Below are 10,280 nucleotides of genomic sequence, written 5' to 3' on the forward strand. Positions count from 1 at the left end.
TGAGAGATCGAACCTAAAACACTTGAGTGATTAGAGTGTATACACTACCAGTAAAGGTTCGATGCTCAATTCCTTGTTCCCTGCTTTCATAAGCTATTTTCTTCTTGCAAGTCTATTTGTACTTCATTTTTATGATTTGAATTAGTGAAATCCAGTTCATATTTGTTCTTGAAAGATTTGTTTATTTTTAACCAAGTAGGTAGAAACATCTTAGCATGTAGTTGCATTTCATACTTTCCTCTTCATCTTTATAGCTTCTCTTGAGCTTAGCATGAGGACATGCTAGTGTTTAAGTGTGGGGAGGTTGATAAACCACTATTTTATGGTTCATCTTGTGCTCAATTGAGTGGTTTTTATCTACTCTTTACCCACTTATTCATACTATTTGCATGGTTTTACATTTACCTTCATAATTATGTGCTTTGATTGAAAACATGCTTCTTTGGACTTATATTTGCTTATTACTAATCCTCTCTTATTACCATTACATGCCTTGATATGTGTGTTAAGTGATTTCAGAGATTACAAGGCAGGGATGGCTTGGAGGATGGAAAGGAAGCATGCGAAAGTGGAAGGAATACAAAAAGTTGGAGAAATTGCTAAGCTGTCCAGCTTGACCTCTTCGCACTCAAACGGCTATAACTTTAGCTACAGAGGTCCAAATGATGCGGTTCTAGTTGCGTTGGAAAGCTAACGTCCGGGGCTTCGATTTGATATATAATATGATATAGTTTCCCTGACGCTAGATGACGCGACCGCGTGATCCATGCGGCCGCATCGCAAGTGACAGAAATCAGCGCAAATGAATTCGCAACCAGCGAATTCTGGACTGTTTTTGACCCAGTTTGCGGCCCAAAAAACACAGATTAGAGGCTATAAAGTGGGAGAATACATCCATTCAAAAGAAGGCTCACATAATTCACTTCTCATGATTTAGATTAGTTTTGAGAGAGGTTCTCTCCCTTCCTCTGCTTTAAGTAAGGGTTAACTAAGTGAAATTAAGATTCAATTTTCATTATCATTGATAAGGATAACTTGGTCTAGAATTTCAATTTCTAATACCTTGCCAAGAGTTTATGTTTATTGTTATTATTTTATTTTACTTGTCACTTAACTAACTTTTTACCTTGATCCAAAACCTCCAATTTACAAACTCATAACCAATAATAAGAACATACTTCCCTGCAATTCCTTGAGAAGACGACCCGAGGTTTAAATACTCGGTTATCAATTTAAAAGGGGTTTGTTACTTGTGACAACCAAAACGTTTGCACGAAGGGATTTTTGTCGGTTTAGAGACTATATCTACAACGCGACTATTTTTATGACATTCTTTACTGGCAAAAATCCTAACGTCAATGCTCATGCTTCAAAACGAAAAACATGTGTCGACACGGATAACCTTTTCGCAACTAAAATTTTCAAGGACAGTGAAGCCTATTCACCACCCTATCGTACAGTACCATTAGTTGCCTAACTGGAATGCCGTATTCTTCAACTATGTACACTATATTCATGGACCGTCGAACCTTTGCGACAAAGTTAACTACACCGATACCTTCGATTTCCTTCCTCACGTCCAAAAATAACTCTTGTGTGTAAACAGTGGCAACAAACCGCTCAAGTATGTCCAAGCAAGTCGTGATCACTGGGTTGCCGTGAATGAACTTGAAGTGGGCCTCTAACTCATTATTCTGATACTCTCGTACCATCAACTCAACATTTTGCACCAGCTTAAGAACACTGTGCTTTGAATTAAGAAACTTTTTGACATTCGCATTAATCCCTTCACATCGAGAAGTTGTGCAGAATCCGGCACAGCATTTGTCTTTTAATTATGCATCTGCCCACATTCTTCGCTTATCATAAGTTTCCTTCGCCCAAAAACTATCATGAAGTCGATATTCTTCAGCACCTACATCCCACCCTGCCTCAAACTCTTCTATCTCCATATTCGAGTATATCCACCTAGTGAAAAGTTGTCTTAACCCTTCATCCTTCACATTCGAAGTCACGTTCTTCTCCATATGCCATGAACACAACCTATGTGTGGCCTTCAAAAACACTGCCTTGATTGCTGCCTTCATTGAGTCACACCCGTCTGTCACTATCACTGATGGCTTTTTGTTGCACATTACCTCCAACAAAATTTCAAGCAACCATGTGTATGACCCAATGCTTTCATCCAACACCAAACCAAACCCAAATATGGTTGTTTGCTTATGATTGTTCGACCCATGAAAGATTACCAAAGGTCTCCAGTATTTGGTTTTCTTGTAATTCGAATCGAACGAAAGCACATCACCAAAGTGTTGGTAATTAATGCGTGAGCATCTTTCCTATCTTTTCCTAGTGAATTTGCATTTAAATTGCTGAGTTTAATCAAGAATTAATTATCTTTTAGCCACTATGGATGCTACTTTGAGTCTTGTGCAATTCTGTTTATTTTAGGTAGCATTTGGATGGATTTGATGGAGTTTCTGCAGAGAAAGAGAAGAAACCAAGGAGCTGACCAGCAAGGAGCGACGCGTGTGCATACCTGACGCGAACGCGTGAAAAACAAAGTTGCACAGAGATGCGTGCGCGTAACTGACGCGTACACGTGACACGCAAAGAAGATCAGTGACGCGTACGCGTGACTGACACATACGCGTGACATGCACCACATGCAGAATTCGCAGAAAATGCTGGGGGCGATTTCAGGCCGAGTTTCGACCCAGTTTTCGGCTCAGAAACACAGACTAGAGCCAGGGGATAGCAGAGACTCAAGGGAGATTCACACAAGAATGATTATGCCCACTCCAAGTTAGGTGTGGACCCTACGAAGCAAGTGGTCCCCATCCATCAATTGAAGACATGCTGATTGCTTTAATTAATTCTGATTTAAACTTTATTTTTTATTTAAAATAGGAAAAGATATTATTTTAGTTTTAGAAGATAGATTTTAAATTAATTAGGATTAGATATAAAAGGGAATTGGAATTATTCCATAGGGGATTCCATTCCAGACTACCAAAATATATTTTATCAGAATCCTTATTTTCTCTTTGAACCATGAGCAACTAAACCTCCACTATTAAGGTTAGGAGCTCTGTCTATTGTATGCATTGATTTTATTGCTTTTCTATTTTAATTCATGTATTGATTTATGTTTCAAGAATTGTTTTCGTTCTTTATTTTATGAAATTGGGTGGAACGGAAGTATGAACCATGTTCTAATTGAGTTCTTGTATAACTTGGAAAAGCTCTTTACTTGAACAACAGCTTGAAAATAGATTCTCCTAATTTTTAATTATCTGGATTTAACGGGATACATGACATATAATCCTCTTATATTTGGGTAATTAGGATTTTTGTGGCATATAAACTAGAATTAAGCTTCACATTCTAATTGGAATTAATTGACCAAGGAATTGGCGGTTGATGAATTTTAGAGGAGACTAGAAAGGTCTAAGGAATTAGGGTCTAGTCACATATAGTTTGCCATGAATTAAATCTTGCATGATTAAAATAGTTAGTAAGAAAAATTAATCCGGAAAATAGATAACTCTGAAACCTTAACTGTTTCTCCATACCTTATTCCCAACTTAATTACTTGCCTTTCTTCAATATTCTTCATATTGTTTAATGTCTTTGAACTCTCAACACTATTTTCTGTTTGCCTAACTAAGTAAATTAATCAACCATTGTTGCTTAATCCATTAATCCTCGTGGGATCGACCCTCACTCACCTGAGGTATTACTTGGTATGACCCGGTGCACTTGCCGGTTAGTTTGTGGGTTATAAATTCCGCACCAAGTTTTTGGCGCCGTTGCCGGGGATTGATACTGATTAACAACTACCAGTTGTTTGATTGCTTAGATTAGGCGTTTTTAATTTTAATTTTATTTAAATTTTGCTTTATTATTTTCGAAAAAAATAAAAAAATAATATAAATAAATAAATAGCACTAATATTTTTCCTTAATTTCTGAAATTAAGTTTGGTGTCCCCTAGTTATTTTTATTTCAATTTTTCCTATTTATTTTTCTTGTTAATTTCGAATTTTTCTGTCCTAATTTTACCTACAAATTTTGAAATTTATTTATTTATTCTATTTAGTATTTTTATTTTATTTCTTTTACACAGGTTACCTCACTGGGAATTCTCTGCACTCTGATGTAGAGATTCCCATCTTTTCTTGTTTTCTGTTTGTTTATGCACAGGAACAGAGACAAGGAACCTCTCTTAGACTTTGATCCTGAACCAGAAAAGACTTTCAGGCAACGTTTGCAACAAGCAAGACTTTACAAGGCTGCAGAATCCACTATGGATCCTAATAATGCTGTTAATGCCAATGTGGCAAATCCGAATGGGGATGAGCAAAAATGGAGAGTGCTTGGCTCTTACTCTGCTCCTACTGCAGATCTTGATGGAAAAAGCATTGTGGTGCCTCCTATAGCTGCGAACAACTTTGAGCAAAAGCCACAATTGGTCACCCTGGGGTAACAAAATTGCCAGTATCATGGTCTTCCCCACGAAGACCCAAATCAATTTATTTCTAATTTTCTGCAGATTTGTCATACTGCGAAGACAAATGGAGTGAACCCAGAGGTGTACAAACTCATGCTCTTCCCGTTTGCTTTGAGGGATGGAGCAAAGCTATGGCTAGATTCCCAACCCAAGTAGAGTTTGAATACTTAGGACAAGGTCGTTATTGAGTTTCTTACTAAATTTTTCCCACCAAAGAAGTTGACTAAGCTTAGGGTGGAGGTTCAGACCTTCAGGCAGAGGGATGGTGAAACTCTTTATGAAGCTTGGAAGAGGTACAAGCTACTGATTAGGCAATGCCCTCCGGACATGTTCTCTAAATGGACCCCAACTAGACATCTCTTATGAAGGCTTGGGTGAAATGTCCAAGATGTGCTTAGATAATTCTGCAGGTGGTTCATTGCACAAGAAGAAGACACCGGAGGAGACTATTGAGCTGATTGAATTGGTTGCTAGCAACCAATATTTATACTCATCTAATAGGAATCCTGTGAACTCTGAGGCTCCTCAAAAGAAGGGTGTTATGGAAATAGAAGCTCTTAATGCTCTTCTTGCTCAGAATAAGCTTATGTCTCAGCAAATAAATCTACTTACTCAGCAGATGGGTGGCATGCAAGTTTCAGCTATCAACACCCAAAATCCACCTCAAGAGATCTCTTATGACATGACAGGTAATGTTATGCAAAATGATAATTATGATTATGCTCAATCCTTTTCTGAACAGGTCAATTACATGGGGAGTGCTCCTAGAAATCCCAATAATGATCCATATTCTAAGACATATAATCAAGGGTAGAGAAATCACCTAAATTTTGGATGGAGGGACCAACCTCAGAGACCTCAGAATTTCAACAATAATTCTCAGGACGACTTTCAACAAAACAATCACAATAACCGCCAATTTTAGTCTCAGCAGCAATAACCACCTCAGCAGGCAAACTCTAAATCCCAAGAAGATTCTAATTGGGAGATGATGAGGAGTTTTATGCAAGAGACCAGAGCCTCCATTAGAAACTTGGAAGTGCAAATGGGCCAACTGAGCAAGCAAATACCTGAGAGGTCTGCAAGTACATTTCCAGGTGATACAGTGGTGAACCCAAGAGAAGATTACAAGGTTATTCAATTGAGAAGTGGTAAAACAGCTGGCTCTGAGACAAGGGCCAATGATGAGCTAGTTGAAAAGAAAGCTCCAGAGGAGAAGAGGAAAAAAGTGGAGCACGCCCCTCCAAAGCGTGCAGACAACCCATTCCCTGACTCTCTTGACACGTATCCTATATTGCCAAAGGCTCCCGAATACAAGCCAAAAATGCCATATCCTTAGAGACTTCAGAAAGCTTCCAAAGAAAAGCAATTCACTAAATTTTTAGATGTCTTCAAGAAGCTACAAATCAACATTTCTTTTGCAGAGGCTCTTGAGCAAATGCCCCTTTATGCTAAATTTATGAAAGAATTGTTGACTAACAAGAGGAATTGGAAGGAGCAAGAAACCGTAGTGTTAACCAAGGAATGCAGTGCTATTATTCAACATCAACTTCCTGAGAAAATACAGGATCCAGGGAGCTTTGTGATTCCTTGCACCATTGGAGATGTCACCATTTAGAGAGCTTTATGTGATTTTAGAGCTAGCATCAATCTCATGCCACTTTTAGTGATGAAAAAGCTTCAAAGTGAGGAGGTAAAATCCACGCCAGAGCTTCACCTTATGGTTATGTGGAAATACAGGAAGAGAATTCTGACAGAAAATTTACAGTGAATGGCCAGAGGTTGAAGCACTATCTTGGAGGCGAGACCGATCACCAGAGGTCCGCTCATCTGCTGAATTAGCAGAACTGACCTTCAAGCTAGTGACGTTAAAGAAGCGCTTGTCGGAAGGCAACCCGATAATTTCGTATCCTTAGTTATTTTCGTAGTAGTAGTTTTATTACTTATTTGATTTTTATTGAGTTTTTACTGTTTTTCTGATCATGCAGCTATTTTATAACAGGAACCGAAAAAAAAAATGAGCACACGACGCGCAAGCGTCACTGACGCGTACACGTCATATGTGTGTGCGTGAAAAATAAAATTGGACAGAGAGTTGAGCAGGAGTGGGGCTGGAACTGTGCTGTGCGCATAATCCACATCACACGTACGCGTACCTCACGCGTGCGCGTCGTTTGCGCAAATGGCAACCCACGCGTGCGCGTCCCTGACGCGTACGCATGACCCTGAAAAATGGCGTCAATGAGTGTTTGGGCAGAGAGTTGTGATGGCTTGAGGCTGGAAGTGTGTTGGAGGCACAAAGTTGATCACGCGTACGCGTCCCTAACGCGTGCACGTCCTTTCCCCAAATGGCCATCCATGCGTGCGCGTACATGACGCGCACGCGTCATTTGAAAATGTTGATTTCCAACCCACGCGAGCAGAGAGTTGTGCGTGCGCGCGGCCACCTTCGACGATTCGCACAAACCAAGTCCACGCATACGCGTTGCATGCGACGCCCAACTTAAACCCCTCAGCGCCTGATTTCAAATCATCCACCCCCCCAATCCTAATTCTCTCTTGTTCTTTTATCCTTTTATTTTTCTTTCATCATACTAATTTTTATGTCTTTCTATGTCCCTCTCTGTTTTCAGTTCTTCTTTGCTTGAGGACAAGCAAACCTTTAAGTTTGGTGTTGTCGCTACGCTTATGGCTTTTCTGCTTATTTTAATAGCACCAAAGGGAGGCGAATCATCTTCATGGAGGAATGAGATGGCCACTATCATAACTGAGGTGGTTGAGTTCCTTTCATTCTATTTCTCTTCCGTCCTTATTTTGTTGTTTTCTGCTTTCTGTTGCTTTGATTGCCTGCATGATCTGTAGTACTTTTAGTTCTTAGAATTAGTTTCATTCTGTTATTTGTCTCATGTACCGCTTATTGAACTTGAATCTAAAAAGAAAAAGAAAAAAGACGTGATATATTGCTTGAGAAATTGAGTTTATATTGAAGAGTAGTCTTATTCACTTAAATGTGGTGGTATTTTCTGTGACTCTGAATGCATGACATGAACAATACATATTTAAATTTGAATCAAAGAATGTTGATGTACAAGGAACAGGAATTTAGAGAATTATTATGACTTCTCTGAAATAAACAAAAATTTAATCCTTGAAGCAAAAGAAAAAAAAGAGAGCAGGGTCCAAGGCTCTGAGCATCAATGACTAGGGAGGTCAAACATGATTAAAAGCTCAAAGAGTTGTTTCTCTAGTTATATGCTTGTGGTGTTCTTGTGTCAAGTAATCCTTGAGACAAAACATTTAGAGTCGAGATCAATTGCAATTAGAAGAGTATGCCAAAGGCTTTGAGCACCACTGTCTGGGAGTAGCTGAAAGAAAAATCAAAACTCCAAAAAGAGTTCCCCAGTTAAGTGCTTGTGGTGTTTCTGTGTCAAGTAAAGCTTGAGACAAAATATTTAAAGTCACGGCTAGGCTCAAGGTGCAAAGCACCAAAGAAAAGAAAAATTGCTGTGTTCAAGGGTTAAATTGAGTTACAAAAGATCAGAGAATTCATAATATTATCCGGATTCTAATTCCGAATGACACTGACATCCTTCTGATTCAAAGGAGAGTGAGATGCCAAAACTATTCAGGATTGCAGTTGTAAACCCCACTATAAGAAGGGACATGAGCTTAATTGAACTCTCATTCTCTTACAAATTCACATTCTAAGCTTGTATTAGTTTGGTTGCTTGAGGACAAGCAATGATTCAAGTTTGGTGTTGTGATGCGTGAACATCTTTCCTATCTTTTCCTAGTGAATTTGCATTTAAATTGTTGAGTTTAATCAAGAATTAATTATCTTTTAGCCACTATGGATGCTACTTTGAGTCTTGTGCAATTCTATTTATTTTAGGTAGCATTCGGATGGATTTGATGGAGTTTCTACAGAGAAAGAGAAGAAACCAAGGAGCTGACCAGCAAGGAGCGACTGATGCGTGAGCATCTTGTCTATCTTTTCCTAGTGAATTTGCATCTAAATTGTTGAATTTAATTAAGAATTAATTATATTTTAGCCACTATAGATGCTATTTTGAGTTTTGTACAATACTGTTTATTTTAGGTAGCATTTGGCGGAATTTGATGGAGTTTCTGTAGAGAAAGAGAAAAAACCAAGGAGATGACCAGCAAATACCGACGCGGACGCATGGCTCACGCGACCGCGCGGAATGGAGGAAATCACAATGACGCGATCGCATGCATGACGCGATCGCGTGGACTGGAATCTGCACAAATGACGCGAACGCGTGGACGACGCGGACGCATCACATGCGCCACGTGCAGAAAATGTAGAAAAATGCTGGGGGCGATTTCTGGGCCGTTTTTACCCAGTTCTTAGCCTAGAAACCACATATTAGAAGCTGCAGAATGGACAAATCAAGTGGTCCCCACCCATCAGTTGAAGACTTGTTAATTAATTCGAATTTAAATTCAAATCTTAAATTAGGAAAAGATATTATTTTAAGTTTAATTTTAAATATTAGATTTTAAATTTATTAGGATTAGTTATAAAAAGGGATCTGATGCCATCAGATTGGAACTCTGTACATTTTTACCTGAATCCTTATTTTCTCTTTTCCATGAGCAACTAAACCTCTACTGTTAAGGTTAGGAGCTCTGTCTATTGTATGGATTGATAATATTATTTTTCTATTTTAATTCATGTTTTGATTTATATTTCAATAATTGTTTTCGTTCTTTATCTTATGAATCTGGGTGGAACGGAAGTATGACTCATGTTCTATTTGAATTCTTGTAAAACTTGGAAAAGCTCTTTACTTGAATAATAGCTTGAAAACATATTATCCTGAATTTCTAATTGTTTGTATTTAACGGGATACGTGACATATAATCCCTTTATTTTTGGATAATTAGGATTCTTGTGGCATATAAACTAGAATTTGATCATTACCCTCTAATTGGAATTAATTGACCAAGGAATTGGCAGTTGATGAATTTTAGAGGAGACTAGGAAGGTCTAAGGAATTAGGGTCTAGTCACAAATAGTTTGCCATGAATTAAATCTTGCATGATTAAAATAGTTAATAAGAAAAGTCAATCAGGAAAATAGATAACTCTAAAACCTTAACTATCTTCTCCATATATTATTCCCAACTTAATTACTTGTCCTTCTTCAACATTTTTGATATTGTTTAATGTCTTTTATACTGCATCTCAAACACTATTTTCTGCTTGTCTAACTAATCCTATCAAACGCTATTGTTGCTTAATCCATCAATCCTCGTGGGATCGACCCTTACTCACGTAAGGTATTACTTGGTACGACCCGGTGCACTTGCCGGTTAGTAAGTGTGGTTGTAAAATACCGCACCAGCGACGCGTGCTCATACCTTACGCGTACGCGTGATTCGGAGCTGTCCATGGCGACGCGTGCGCATACCTGACGCGTACAAGTGAAAAGCGAAGTTGCACAAAGACGCATGCGCGTACCTGACGCATACGCGTGACACGCGAAGAAGATCAGCGACGCGTACGCGTGACATGCGCCACATGCAGAATTCGCAGAAAATGCTGGGGGCGATTTCAGGCCGAGTTTCGACCCAGTTTTTGGCTCAGAAACACAGACTAGAGCCAGGGGATAGTAGAGACTCAAGGAAGATTCACACAAGAATGATTATTCCCACTCCAAGTTAGGCGTGGACCCTACGAAGCAAGTGGTCCCCATCCATCAATTGAAGACATGCTGATTGCTTTAATTAATTCTGATTTAA

Source organism: Arachis ipaensis, chromosome B07 (genome assembly GCF_000816755.2).
Source record: "Arachis ipaensis cultivar K30076 chromosome B07, Araip1.1, whole genome shotgun sequence".
Classification (NCBI taxonomy): Eukaryota; Viridiplantae; Streptophyta; class Magnoliopsida; order Fabales; family Fabaceae; genus Arachis; species Arachis ipaensis.